A 15,669-nucleotide genomic window follows, 5' to 3' on the forward strand; every position below is an offset into this window, starting at 1 on the left:
TTGTGTAACTTTCGTATGTATAATGTGCTTTACACACACACAACATGAACTATACTCACGATTATATTCGATTGCTAAAGCGATGCATTGTGTGGAGTTCAAAATACTAACTATGTGGACCAATTGTGTCAAATAATAACATAGACATGCTCAAATTCGATAGAATCTAGATGTCTGGTGGATCAATGACCGTTCCTTACGCGAATTGCAAATATCATGATCCCATCCTAATATTTGGATACAATTTATATCTTTAATCAATTTGTACAGCAGTCTTTTACGTGTAGTTTCACTCTCTGTTGGTGGTCTCTCACACATGCTCACACACTCTCTCCCGAGGTGTCTTTCTCGCACACATGCTCTCGATATAACCCTCCCTTCCTCTCGTAACCATTTACGACTGTTTTCACTAACCTTTATCACAAGCACTCTTCCTCTCGCAAGCATACACACGCACAATCCCCATCTTCCCTTTCTATATACATCGACATGCCTACGTGTCTCCTATACGCACATTATCTTTAGGCCTGTCTCTCACGCATTGTCTCACACCTCTCTTCCTAATCGACGGGTATGATTCTAGCAGAGCATTCTGTAGGATGCCCCTTAAAGTTAGGTTGGATGACTAGTAATATTAGAGATAAAGGGGTTACCTTAGTCCGAGAACCTAGGGTTACAAATCCTAGCCGGCTTTGTCAGTGGATACAGAGTCCTTCACAATTTTTCTATCTTTGTCTTGTGCGACTAGTCATCCATGAGTCTCCCTAAATGCGTCACGGGCCGACCAATGTGGCGCAGGACGGAACCGAACGAAGGGCCTCACCTCGACCCACCGGCCTCACGCGGTGACACACCCTCTTCCCCCACGTCTCGTTATCTTCTCACACCCACACATACCAACACAAACACCACACACACAAAAAATATTCTCCTGGTGCCTCTATCCCCTCCCCCCTTGCATATACACACCCCCTTGCATATACTCACTCAAGGGAATATCTCCCCGTGAAGTCATATTGGTCTCTCTCTCTCTAGACCACTCTCATTTCTCGTGCTATCTCTCCCACGCCACCATCCCCCCCGCTGGCCCCTCTATCCATGCCTCTCTCGAATACGTAATACACACACATACCTCTCTAGGCCCTGCCAAATGCATCAACTACACATTCACACATGTTACATCACGTACCCCATTGATCTAAAAAGCCCTCTCTTCACGTTTATTTCGCATACAACATTCCTTTTGAATAAAGTGTGGCCAACAAATTATTTTAGAATTTCTACATATATACAACATTACAAAGTTATATGGAGGAGTACGAACGCTAATTTGCATTGCATGGTGCCCACAATGATATTTATTCCGCACTGTGAATTTGTATATTTTTATACTATATACAAAGTTAGTCATAATAAAGAGAAACAAAGAGCATCTCTCTCTCCATCGCATACCCCCCTCTACGCCCCTTTCACGTATGCACACAAACTATCTCCAGGTCCTCTAAAAGTAAGCCCCCAACACATTCACGCATGTTTCATCTTTCTCTCGTGATATATACAATGACAATCATTGTATTTGAAGCGAAAGCACGATACGTACATTGGACTTCAGAATCCACTCATTACGGTCACCATTTACGTTTTGTGGTTATTATACAGTCACGGGCTCACCGTACAACTCTGTATTTGCACAAGACTAGTTTACCAGTTAAACGCTCCTCGTGGCACCTCTAGTGTTGCATCACATTATCTCTCTACCATCGGGCCCACCTGTCGGCTTGTTTCTACTCTACATCTACACTCTTATAAAGTACACTCTTATAAAAAACCAGAGTTGGTGATGATGGTGTGCCTGCCATCCTGCAATATAGGCCGTGCGATTTATATCTGACGGATAGGAAAGAAACTATGGCAATTTTGCAAAAAGGTACCCACACACCTCTCCACATTTGCAAATAAGGCCTTCCCTCGTTCATCCTTTTCTCTCAATAGATAAAGTAGTCATACAAATGCATCTTGATGTTACGTGCAACGAACGGGCATCTTGCTAGTAAGAATGAAAACTAATGACAAAAAAAATATTGGACGATGGTTCGAAGTCATGACTGCGGGCACAGCGGACAAGGTTGCCTTGTATTGTTATGCTTAGCCGTCTGTTTTAACACACATGAGCTGGTGTGGTGATTATACACACATGCACGCATGCAAACGAACTGCATGCACACAACACTCACACGAACACATGCACCCACGCACGCACGCAACACTCACACGTACACACGCAGCCACGCACGCACGCAACACTCACACGCACCCACACACGCATGCATGCACACACGAGTACACCACACGACCAACACACACTCTGCACGCTCAATTGCTCAACCTACACGTGCATGCACACACATCAGGCCCTGACAGACACATACACAACCAGGTGATTCCTGCGCACGGGTTGGAGTCTTGTCACGCCTGCGTAAATTTGTGTTTATCTGACCTTTTCCTTATGCGAACTGACAGGTGGGACCCACAAGGAACATGGTCAATTTAACTAGTCAACATGGTGCCATGCAGACTATTTGGCCGGTGAACACAGCGCAATCCGATGCTGAATCATGAGCAATTGACCGTATAATCACCGCAAAACGTATATAGTGACCGTAATCAGCTTATTCTGAAGTTCGGTGACCGTATTACGCTTTTCTCTCTATAGGCCCTCCAGAACTTCATCTCTAAACGTTCTTGCATGTTACAACTAACAACTATGCAATACAGCACTACTACTACACTCTAACACAATAAATCATATGTGTTTTTAGTTGCCTAATTATTCAGTTTGCATATATTAAAATTGCCTTTGAAATGTATGGCCAGTATCATCTACCGCGCAGGAAAAATCCCGCCCTTTCCTGTTTAATCGTGTTTGTATCGATGGATCGTGCGAAGCAGCAAAACTATAGTACTATACAGTACAAGTGACAGTTCACTGGGCCGTCGTGTCGTGTACTCCTCCATCGTAAGAGTGGAGCGCTTGCTTTCATAAATCGTCTAGTCCCTTTCGCCGACATGTGGGACATCAAGCTACCGGGTCCACGTGCCATACCGGAATACAATGCAGAGTAGCCGGGGTGAAGCACCCCAGTCATGGCGCCGGCGTAGTAATGAGCAATGAGGCGTGAAATCACAAAGCTGCATATTTCCCGCAGTTAAGTTGGAGGGACGAAGTAATAATGCTAAAAAAAGAAGTTGGAGGGAAGAAGCAACCATCATTTCAATCGTTGCTGAATCCGCTTCTCCCTCATCTTCTTCGAGTTAACCGCGTGTTGCTTCTGCCGTTGTTCTGCCTCATGTGGGACGCGGATTGGCTTGGTAAAGCACTGACACGTGGGACCGCATGTTAGCAAACCGCCAGGACAACGTCCTCTAAAAATAAGAAACCTCCCCCGCCATCCGCGCGGCAAAATCACCTCCTTTTTACCAATCTTGATTCTATAATTTTTTAGATCAATATAATTGAGATTTGTATAGATAGCACACAGGAGCAACGTCAGGACCCCGATCCTATGCCACACCGATCTAGCATCTAACACCTCATATCACTTTGCGGCCTCACGCACGGTATTCCCACAGGTGTCGCCTTACCAGGCCCGGGACCGTTTGCGCCTTTTGGCTCATGTATATGAAGTGTCGCTAGCATCCACATGACAAAGAACTCTGGCTGACATGGCTAGTCGTAAACCCAAAGTGGCACTAACTTACATGGACATGCATAGATGACCCAACAACGAACGTGTCGGTCATCAGCGAGTGAATCCAGGCTGTAGCAACTGGGCGAGCAGGACTCCGGAGAATCCGGGCTGTAGCAGGCTAACAGGACTCCGGTAGACACCGCGTCACTTTTCCCTGAAGGGACGGACACAGGAACGAAGAAGGACACATGCCGGCCAGCCTAAGTGTTTCGGAGCAGTAGCAAGCTACGAGGGTTCAGTGGAAGCACTAGGAGACATTTCCCGGTAAGAGAGGCTACCAAGGATAAACAAGTAGATAGTAAGATCCCACACATATGAAGCATTTCAATCATACAGACAATATGCTCGATATGTGCAAATACAACATGGCATCACAACATAACTCTACGACTCAAAGTGTTTATTCAATAGGCTCCGAGGAGCGAGATATTACAAACAGGGGTCTCTCGACCCAGCATTCAGAGCATACAAGTCAAAGCACATGCAGAAGCTTAACATGTCTGGGTACAGACATCTACAAATGAAAAAGGCTGAGAAGCCTGACTATCTACCAGATCCTGCTGAGGGCACAACATCGTAGCTGAGGTAACAAGCTAAACGTCGAAGTCCACGTGGAATATCGAGACTGAAGTCTCTCTGCAAAAACATAAAATAGGAAAACGTGAGTACAAATGTTCCCAGCAAGACTTACATCAGAACTAACTACATATGCATCATTATCAACAAAGGGGATTGTAGGGTTTAACTGCAGCAAGCCAGCTTTGACCAAGTGGCTATCCTAAACTACGACTGCAAGTAACTCTTTTGAGGTGGCGCACACGAGTCCACATATTCACCATATCAATACACCACTATGTATTCGCTCCCGTCTCCCTACGAGAACGCCATCCATAGCACTCACGCTTATCTTGCACATTTTAGAGTATCCACTTCCACTTGTCTATGAACTGTATAGGCAACCCAGAGGTCCTTTACCACGGACGCGGCTATTCGAATAGATCATATTAAACCTGCAGGGGTGTACTTCTTCACACACACTCTCGTCACTTACCGCCATGTACACGTCATGTATCTCGGCAACCTTCAAGCAGAAGCGTGGCGAGGGTGTTGGCCATGACCTGACTAACCACACAAGTCACTAGTCCAGGTTTATCGCCTATTCGGGTTCCATCCGGAAGGAGATCCGGCCGGGGTGTCGCTCACGGCCCCAAACGATGTGAGCAAGGTTCCCAAGCCCACCATCCGGGTGCCACTTGGTACACCGTGCCACTGCACCTAGTCTGTCCCAAGCCCACCAGTACCGGGTGCCACTTGGTAGGCTACTAGCACTACCTACAAACACCAGAAACTAGTTGCAACTCCTAGACAGAGGTCGAGTTGATTAATAAGTCGAGAGGGACACTTAAGCATTCCAATGTGTGGTAGTAGTTGATCATGGATCACAAACACAGAACTCAGTTCCTGAGGACGGCTTCAATGAGACAACCCACCATGTACTCCTACATGTCCTCTCACCGCTACCTTTACCAAATCGTGTTCACACACTTAGCTCACACACAGTAGGACATGTTCATCACCATTCCAATTCATCCCCGGTGAATCGGACCTGACTCAACTCTAAGCAGTAGCAGGCATGACAAACAAGCATGAATGACTAGGCCCAACAGGGCTCAAACAACTCCTACTCATGCTAGTGGGTTTCATCTATTTACTGTGGCAATGACATGTCATCCAGAGGAAAAGGGGGTTCAACTACCGCAGCAAGTAACAGATGAATCGTTGTTGTCCTAATGAAGTAAAAGAGAGTAGGAGCGAGAGAGTGGGATTGTATCGGAATGAACAGGGGGTTTTTGCTTGCCTGGCACTTCTGAAGATAGTAGAGCTCTTCATCGGTGTCATCGAACTCATCGCCGGAACATACGTCTACCGAGGGGGAACAAACACCGACAACAGAGAAAGAACACAATTAATGCAATGCAACAATATGATGCACGATCATGACATGTCAATATGCTGTGTTTTGAGCTAATGCAACTAGCAACAGGTTAAATGGGGTTGGTTTGAACCCTAGGTTCAAATTCAAACTCCATATGTGAAGGTTTAAATGTCATTCAATTATTTGTCCCAAACAGTAGTCATAAGTTGTTCTAACATGCGTGAAAATGGTACAGATGGATAGATTGGATTTTTCTGATCATTTTTCAGATATAACTTATTTCATTCTGAGTTATGGTTGAATTTCTATGAATTTTAGAAGTTTAGAGCATTTTCTGAAATTTATAAATCATTTATGATTTATTTTAATTGCAGAAAACAAATACTGCGTCAGCATTGAGTAAGCATGAAGTCAGCAAGTCAACTGCGGCTGACTGGGGTCAAACCTCACCAATGGGGCCCACTGGTCAGTGACCCATCAATTATCCCCGGTCAAAACCCGCGTTGACGGGGTTTGACCTGGCGATAGGGCCCGTAGTCAGTGGCAGTGAGGTGGCTAATGGTGGGGATTAGTCCTAATGACCGTGCCACGTCATCATCGCCGGAGGTCAACCGGCAACGGCCACTGTCGGTGTACAAAAGTATGGGCTCTCCTTTTGACCCCTTTACTTGTGCACGGGCAGTCAGAGCCTCGTGCCGCGGCCACACCAGGCAGGGCAGAGGAGGGAAGCCGGAGAGAAGCCGAAGGCACAAGACAACCGAGGCAACGCCAAGACTAGCAAAACCAAAGAGAAAGAGGGCGAAGTGATTTCCCCCGGCAAGATTCTTGCCGGGGCGGCCTCCACGGCCACGGCAAGGGCCTTGCCGGGGCAGTTTACCCGACGCCAGCAAGGTGCGCCACCCTTGAGCCCAGTCCCTCCAGCACCGCCAGCCGCGTTGGGACCAAGGCTCAGGAGGCACTCCTGTGGTGGCATGCAGATCTTTGTGAAGACAAGAACAACACTCTTAATTAGAAGAGTGGAAGACGGCGAGCCTCGGCGAGATCCTTGCCAAAGAAGCCCACAAGACCCCCGGCGAGATCCTTGCCGGGGACGATCACAACGCCACGGAAAGACCCTTGCCGGGGCCCTGGAAAGGCCCTTGCCGAGGGCGTCTGCGAGGCCACAGTCAGGCCCGCACCCGCCAAGCTTTTCACCGCCAATCCCATGTAGCTGCCAACCCACCAGCCAGGCAGGCACCTGCGTGTCGACGCAAGGCTCCTCCGCCAACTCAGCACCTGCCTACGTGAAGGCTCCACCACCGCGCCACCTCAGCTGCTTGCCTACCTACCTGGCGCCACCGCCTCACTGGCCCAGGCGCGTGTCAAGGCGGAGCGAAGCGGCGGTAAAGTGGGGACGACACGTCAGGGGCACATTAAATGCGCCTTGTCTCGTAATAGTTAGCGATAAGCTTAACCACAGTACCCCGATGCCACCTCCTGGTGCCACTGTGGCGATCCCTTTGCCTATAAAAGGAGACCCAGGGCATCCAGGAGAAGGATTCGGACTCTTGGACAAGTTACGCCCCTTGTAGCTAGTTCGAGAACCTCAAGAACAGAGATATACACATCCAAGCAGGACTAGGGTATTACACATCTCTGCGGCCCGAACCTGGGTAAACGATCCGTGTGCTTGTACTGACTGCTAATCCTTCTCTCCTCACCACCCAGCACCCCGCAACCGCGGAAGGGATCCTGGTGATCCCATAGGTGTCGTTTCCCACCGACATCTTTGACGCGCCAGGTAGGGGGCGCAGTAGTGAGCATCCGGTTTTGCAGTTAGTGGCGCAGTTCTTCGTCGCTATGGCTCCCAAGAAGAAGAAGACCACGGCGATCGGTTCGTCCGGGACCGAACTGCCTGTACCAGTGCGGACCAGTAGTGGGCCAGTCATGGAGAGAACCTGTGGCGCGGCCCGCGAACATCCACACCACCCTGGCAGTCCAGGCCTGGGGAACGGCATCGTTCGTACGCCAGGCGACGAGCCACACATCGCGAGCTCCAGAGACGGAGTCGGGCCCCCCGCAGGCGGCGCGGGGCCCTCCAGGGGCGTCGTCGTGCCACCAGACGGTGGCGCGGCGACCTCCAAGACACCAACACCGGCGCCCACGGCGCGCTCTTCTCAGATCATGCACGATGAGCAGCACCGCCCCGCTGGTGACCCTAGGCGCCGCCCTGGGAAGAGTCCCATGCACCCTTCGCATGACGAGGAGGGCCAGCATGCGCACCGAGGTACTGGCGGAGGTGGTGGACGGCCGCAGGGCCATGATGGGGCTCCTTCTAACACGGTTAGGAGTCAAAGCGCATTGCGGTCCATGCAGCTTTCGCCGCCGCCCACGCCAGCAGAAGCCCTAGCCCGCGCGCAGCTGCTCCTTGACTTCCCTCCCGCTGCGGAGAAGCTTGACGAATGGAGGCCCACCGTCCGGAGCCTCGTCGGCATCGCTAACAATGACGAGTTACGGCCGGCGGGGCCCATAGGCCGTCGCTCCGTCGAGCCACCTAATGCCAGCGGTGGACGGGCCGGAGGCGATGCGGCCATGGTGCACTCCCCTCCTCCATACTGCCCACCGCGGGCGTCGGTCCGTCGCGACGACGCTCGCGATGATATCTCCATAGCCTCGTCCGACCCGCGAACCCACCACGACCAACGTTAAGTTCTTCGAGAGCGAGCTCATGAAGACGCTCGAACCACCATCGAGCGCTGGCATAACGCGCGCCACCAGTCAGACAGGCGGGCAGGGCCCACTGTGGACCACCTAGCGCCGGGAGACTACGTCGACCTACCCTACGAGGTTGGTTTTCCGGCCTTCACCCGTGAGCTGCGGCAGTTCCAGTGGCCCTCCCACCGCACGTTCAAGCCCGACGTTGGCGAAAAGTACAACGGCAAGACTGACCCGTCGGAGTTCCTCATCATCTACACCATCGCGATGCAAGCTGCTGGGGCCCGCGGCGATAAGGTGCTTTCCAATTACTTCCCATTGGCACTCAAGCCCAATGTTATGTCATGGTTGATGCACTTGCCGGTGGACTCCATTTCTTCTTGGGCGGATCTGTGCCATGAGTTCATTGGCGCCTTTACCGGAGGCCACCAAGCTCATGGCCAGGCAAGTGATTTGCATATCATCCCCCAGAAGGAAGGAGAAAACTTGCACAAGTACATCCAAAGGTTCAGCCGAGTGCAGTACAACATCACCGACTTTCATCCTGTCGCCGTGATCAGTGCATTCCATCAGAACATGCGCAATCGCAAGATGTGTGAGGAGCTGGCGATGAACAAGGTCAAGGATGTTGCCGAACTTTATGTTTTGGCCGATCGGTGCGCTCGAGCTGAAGAGTGAAGGAAGTACCCCGGCGAAGACGCCAGCGCGAAAACCGACTCTACGGATGATACCGCCACCCCGGCGAAGAAGGGCCGGTGTCGTAACAGGAAGCGCAAGGGCAAGACCGTGCTTGCCGTCGAGGGGTCCGACGACACCGACGCCACCAAGAAGGCCAAGGCAAACGACCTCGGCAAGGAGGTTGCCGGGTGTGTCGCTTGCCGGGCCTTGGCGGCTGCCGACAAGCCAGGGGGCTCCGACAAACAGTATTGCAAGATCCACCGCACCAAGGGCCGTGACCTCCAGAACTGTCGGCAAGTGGAGTTGCTCGCTGAGAAGCAGAAAGCCGAGTATGAGCGGCAGGACAAAGAGAAGGGCCAAGAGGGTGCCGAGGGATCCGGCAAGAAACGTCGCCACGGGGCCGCCACGGCAAAGATAATCAGCAGGAGAGGCCCGCCCGGGGCCGCGACAAGGAACAACAAGACGATGATCATGACGAGGACGAGGAGTTCGGCAACCACGAGTTCCAGAAAGCTACGGAGGCCATGTGCGTCGATGGTGGCGCCTCGCTGCATACATCCCACCACCAGCTCAAGTAGTGGGCGTGTGAGATCGCAGCGGTAGAGCCGTCGTTCGACGCACGGAAGCCGCTGAAGTGGTCCAGCACACCTATCATCTTCGACACCGAGGACCACCCTGACCGCACAACTGCGGTCGGGTGCTTGCCGTTGTTGGTCTCACCAACAATCCGCAACCTCAAGGTGATGAAGATGCTAGTTAACGGCTGGGACGGTCTGAACTTTATCTCGCCTGTTGTGATCAAGAGGCTGCAGATCCCTGATGGAGACCTCGAGGATACGGGCACGTTCCAAGGGGTTAATTAGGGGAGGAGCCAGCCGAAGGGAAAGGTCACACTGCCCGTGACGTTCGGAGGTGAGCTGAACCATACGACGGAGAGGATTGTCTTCGATGTAGCCGAGATCCCCTTGCCCTACAACGGGATCCTCGGCTGCCCGGCACTAGCCAATTCATGGCGGCTTCTCACTACGCCTACAACACGCTGAAGATGACAGGGCCGATGAACATCATCACCGTCCATTCCGACAAGAAAGACGTGTTGATTTGCGCCAACCAACTCTACCGGGAAGCAGTTGCAGTAGCTGCCGCCAAGGCACCTGCTCCTGCCAACGGAGTCCCGGGAGGAAAAAAGACCGGCGAGACCCCTCGCACCCAATCCGGCAAGCGCAACTCTTCGGGGTGTTGCGCTCCTGTTGAGGATGTGCCAGAGAGCTCCACCGGCTAGAGCAAGAAGTCCAGAGCTGCACCACCAGAGACCAAGAAGGTGTCGGTCAAGGAGGACGGCACGGGGGGAGCTTTTACCATAAGCTCCACCCTCGACGACAAATAGGAAAGCGAGCTCATCACTTTCCTGCGGGCGAATGTCGATGTGTTTGCACAGCAAGCCTCCGACATCCCCGGCATTCCCAGGGAAGTGATCGAGCACCATCTTGTTGTCTGTCCTCATGCACGGCCCGTCAAGCAGAAGGTCAGGAAGCAAGCTCTGGAGAGGCAGGAGTTCATCACGTAGAAGATCAAGAAACTAGATGCGGCAGGCTTGGTAAGGGGGGTGCTCCATCCAACATGGTTGCCCAACCCGGTAGTGGTGCGCTAGGCAAATAGGAAGTGGAGACTGTGTATTGATTACACAGACATCAATAAGGCTTGTCCAAAGGATCCCTTCCCGTTACCGCGCATCGACCAGATTGTTGACTCCACGGCCGGGTGTGAACTGTTATCATTCCTCGACGCCTACTCAGGGTACCACCAGATCTTCATGACGAAAGAAGACGAGGAGAAGACAGCATTCATCACCCCATGTGGTACGTATGGATTTTTACGGATGCCTTTCGGATTGAGGAGTGCTGGCTAAACCTTTGCAAGAGCAGTCCAAATTGGTTTTGAGCCCCAGCTACATAGAAATATGGAAGCTTATATGAATGACATAGTGGTCAAAACCAAGGACAAAGAAACACTTGTGCAAGATCTGGAGGAAACATTTGCAAACCTGTGCAAGATCAACCTCAAGTTGAACCCTGAGAAGTGTGTCTTCGGTGTCCCGTCCGGCAAGCTTCTCGGGTTCTTTGTGTCACAGTGAGGGGTTGAGGCAAACCCAGACAAGATCAAGGCCATCGAGCAAATTGAGGCACCCAAGCGAATCAAAGACGTGCGTCGGCTCACTGGCTGCGTTGCCGCCATGAGCAGATTCATCTCCAAGTTCGCGGAGGGTGCCCTCCCCTTTTTCAAGATCTTGAAGAAGATGGGCCCAATGGGGTGGACCCCGGAGGCCGAGGCAGCGCTGCAGGATTTAAAGAGGTAGCTCTCCTCTACCCCCGTGTTGGTTGCGCCCAAACCACAAGAACCGTTGCTGCTGTACCTAGCGGCAACGAATCAGGTGGTTAGTGTCGCACTTGTGGCGCAGAGAGAGGTCAACAAAGAGGCAGCGATGGCAGCAGAATCAACGGATGGCAAACCGGAACCCTCCCCGGCAGGGCTCGGTTCCGGCAAGACTGAGTCCCCGGCAGAGGCTGACGCCAGTGCGACAGGGCCTGCGCGAGTAGGTGAAGTGGCGTAGAAGAAGAAAATGGTGCAGCACCCAGTTTACTTCGTCAGCTCCCTCTTGCAGTGGGCTAGGTCGAGCTACTCAGGTGTGCAAAAATTGCTCTTTCGGCCTCCAATTCCAAAAAAAGACACATCCATGACACTTTGGGCCGAACGAATTTTTTTTCTGTCATACATATGACACTTCTATGACGATAATTGTGACAAAACCCGGTATCATGATAGATGTGGTGGGCTCCTACTTCTATGACAGAAAATCATGACAGAAAATGGGCTTTTCGTCCTGGGCGGGCCGGAGACGCAGCTGCATGACATTCTTTGGGCCGTCCATGATGGAAAAAACCATGGTAGAAGCGAGGGCGAGGAAAATTTCGGGGAGTTCCCGGTTACGGTGGGAGGTCGGGGGCCGAGCGATGCGCGTTTCTCTCGTACACGTACGCGCGTGTGTGCGAGGCGTTGGCTCTAACTGAACCCGAGCGAGCCGTTGGGCTCTAACTGAACCCGAGGGATTGCACTGCAGGCTACGCGTTATTGAACCCAAGCGATCGAGCGATTCCTTCGCTACTGCTGCTAACTGAAGCCGATCGATTGGATGAACAGTGAGCGTTGCGGGGGGGTTTGGATGAATAGTGAGCGGTGGCGTTGCCTCTGGATGAACAGGACCCCGTGGTGTGGAGGGCTGGATGAACAGTAGACGGTGGAGGGGTGCCCGTGGAGGGGTGGTTGAACAGGACCCCGTGGTGTGGAGGGCTGGATGAACAGTAGACGGTGGAGGGGTGCCCGTGGAGGGGTGGTTGAACAGTAGCCGGTGGAGTAGCGCGCAGTGGAGGCTGGATGAACAGGAGCCCGTGGAGGCTGGAGGAGGTCGACGGTAACCCGTGGAGGCTGGAAGAGGTCGACGGTGGAGATGAACAGTATCCCGTGGAGTCCCATTTTCCGGTACGCCACACCCCTCCCGATGAACAGGACCCCCGTTTCGACCGTAGCGCTCCAACACAAGTCCGTTTCGTCTGTTTTGCGGTACGCCACACCCCTCTCGATCAACAGGACCCCGTTTCGATCGTAGGAGGTCTGTTTCCTCCGTTTTGCGGTACGCCACACCCCTCTCGATCAACAGGACCCCCGTTTCGACCGTAGGAGGTCCGTTTCCTCCGTTTTGCGGTACGCCACACCCCTCCCGATCAACAGGACCCTGTTCCGAACGTAGGAGGTCTCTTTCTCCATTCTGCGGTAGGCCAGGCATCATTTCCATCGCCTGTTCCGTCCAAGCCCTCCCGATGAACATGACCACGCATTCCGTTCCGACCCAGCCGGTTGGCTCCCACGCGTTCCGTTGCCCCCCGATGAACACGACGCATTCCGTTGCCTCCCCATGAACACGATGCATTCAGTTGCCTCCCCATGAACACGACGATGACGCTGTTTCTCCGTTCCGACCCAGCCATGTACACGAGCCCTCGCCGTACGTATGCGCGAGTAGGCGTTCGAGACCCCGCCCATATGTACACATACGTGGCCGTATTTTCTTTCTTGCACCCTGGCCGCTGTACGTATGTGTACATGCTACGTGCGCGCCTCTACTATGACACGTGCGCGCCTCTACATCCACTAGTATATATGTACGTACATGTTCGCGACCAAAATGACAACGCTATGTACGCTTCGATCAGGTGGGCCCCGACTGTCAGGCACTTCCTTGCCTACGAAGATGTAGCTGGTGGGTCCCAGCAGTCAGGGGGGCGAATCGTTTTTTTTTGCCCGGACGCACTTCCTTGCGTGCGAAGATGTAGCTGGTGGGTTCCAGCAGTCAGGGGGAAACGTTTTTTTCGTTAAATACGGTGGCCCGTCCGGTGGGTTCCCGCTGTCAGGTGGAGGAATAATCGTTTTGCCCATAATCAGGAGGCACTTCCTTGCTGCGGCCGTGGACCCAGCTGTCAGCCTCTCCACGTACAGTCCACCTCCGATGGAAGCCGTTCCTTGACCACGTTGACCAGGCCGCGCCGAGAGCACCAGGGCGGTGGACGACGGCGAGGCCTAGGAAGGGAACGACACGGAGGCAGGGAAGACTCGGCAGTTGTTTCCCACGTAGAGGGGAGTACGACTGTACGAGGGTTTACTGGTTCGTCTGCCGTCGCCGGAGAATAACAGCAGGTGTGGGTGAGTAGAGGGATGGCTAGGCCAGCGATGGGAGTACGGTGGGGCGGTGAGGCCTGCGCTGCAGCATAGCCGGACGCGGGGAGGAGGGAGCAGGCAGTCCCGCCGGCGCTTGTTTGAGCGGCTGGAGCAGGAATAGCAGAGATTGAAGAAGCACGACGGCCGTTGGATGGCCATCCAACAGTCACTGCTTGTGCATCATCCTTTTTTTAGGAAAGCCTCAAATCTGTGGAAACAGCATACAGCCCATCTGCCATTATTTCTAATAATTTACAAACCATTTGCTAATTCTTAAGGTTTTTTTTGGAGCCCATATTCTTTTTGTTAGTATTACAGCCCATATTGTGGCCACGGTTAAAAAATTATATGAAATTTTGCATATTTCGGTGCAGTCCGAACTGTTTTTAATCCCGAAGTTTCGACTCACATTCAAACTGATTTTAAAAATAAATGTATATCAATATAAAATCCAAAAAATTCTCCACGCATAAAAATTAATGTAATTTAAAATCTGAAATTAAAAAAAAGATATTTGAAACTAATTGCCGGTTTGATGTGTTTTAAAAATGTACAACCCATTTCTCATTACTGATGGGCCATTTTCTCGGCCAGCCAAATGAAAGCTCTCCACGTCTTGAAAGATTTGCAGCCCAACAGGCCTGACAAAGCGACTTACTTGGCAAGTCACAAAAAATAGGGCTGTGGCCGTGGACCCAGCTGTCAGCCTCTCCATGTACAGTACTCTTTCAATGGAAGTCATTCCTTGACCATGTTGACCACGCCGCACGGAGAGCACCACGGCGGTGGACGACGTCGAGACCTAGGAAGGGGACGACGCGGAGCCGGGGAAGACGCGGCAGTGGAAGCCCGTGCGGAGAGGAGTACGAGGGTTCACTGGTTCGGCTGCGGTGTGAGGCTGCCGTCGCCGCAGGGCCTGGCCAGCGGTGGGAATAGTAGGGGGCGGTGAGGCCTCCGCGGCAGCACAGCCGGCCACGGGAGGCAGGAGCATGCGGCACGACCGGCGCTGCTTTGGGCGGCTGGAGCAAGAAGACCAGAGGTTGAAGAAGCACTACGGCTGTTGGATGGACATCGTATGGTCACTGGAGCTAGAATCGTTCATATTGACTAAGTTGACAAAGCCCTTCATCCCCGTCAACTTAGTAGGCCCACAAGTCAGCCTCCCACCAAGGTGGGTTCCAGCTAGCCGGGGGTGTATTCATTTTTTTTGTGCGTAATAAGAAGGCACTTCCGGTGGGTCCGAGCTGACAGCGGGGGGAACGTTTTTTTCACGAAATACGGTGGCCCGTCTGGTGGGTCCCAGCAGTCAGGGGGATACGTTTTTTTCGCAAAATACTGGTGGCCCGTCCGGTGGGTTACCGCTGTCAGGTGGAGGAATAATTATTTTCCGCGTAATAAGGAGGCACTTCCTTGCGGCTGCCGTGGACCCAGCTGTTAGCCTCCACATACAGTACTCTTCCAATGGAAGTCGGACATTGACCACATTGACCACGCCACGCCGAGAGCACCACGGCGGTGGACGATGGCGAGGCCTAGGACGGGGACGACGCGGAGCCGGGCAAGACGCGACAGTGGAAGCCCACGCGGAGAGGACTACGAGCGTTCACTAGTTCGGCTGCGGTGTGAGGCTGCCGTCGCCGCAGAATAACAGGGGGTGTGGGTGAGTGGAGGGATGGCCTGGCCAGTGGTGGGAGTAGTATGGGGGCGGTGAGGCCTCCGCGGTAACACAGCCGGCCATGGGAGGCAGGAGCAGGCGGCACGACCGGCGCTGCTTTGGGCGGCTGGAGCAAGAAGACCAGAGGTTGAAGAAGCACTATGGCCGTTGGATGGACATCATACGGT

The sequence above is a fragment of the Triticum aestivum genome, chromosome 2D, assembly GCF_018294505.1.
Source record: "Triticum aestivum cultivar Chinese Spring chromosome 2D, IWGSC CS RefSeq v2.1, whole genome shotgun sequence".
Lineage (NCBI taxonomy): Eukaryota > Viridiplantae > Streptophyta > Magnoliopsida > Poales > Poaceae > Triticum > Triticum aestivum.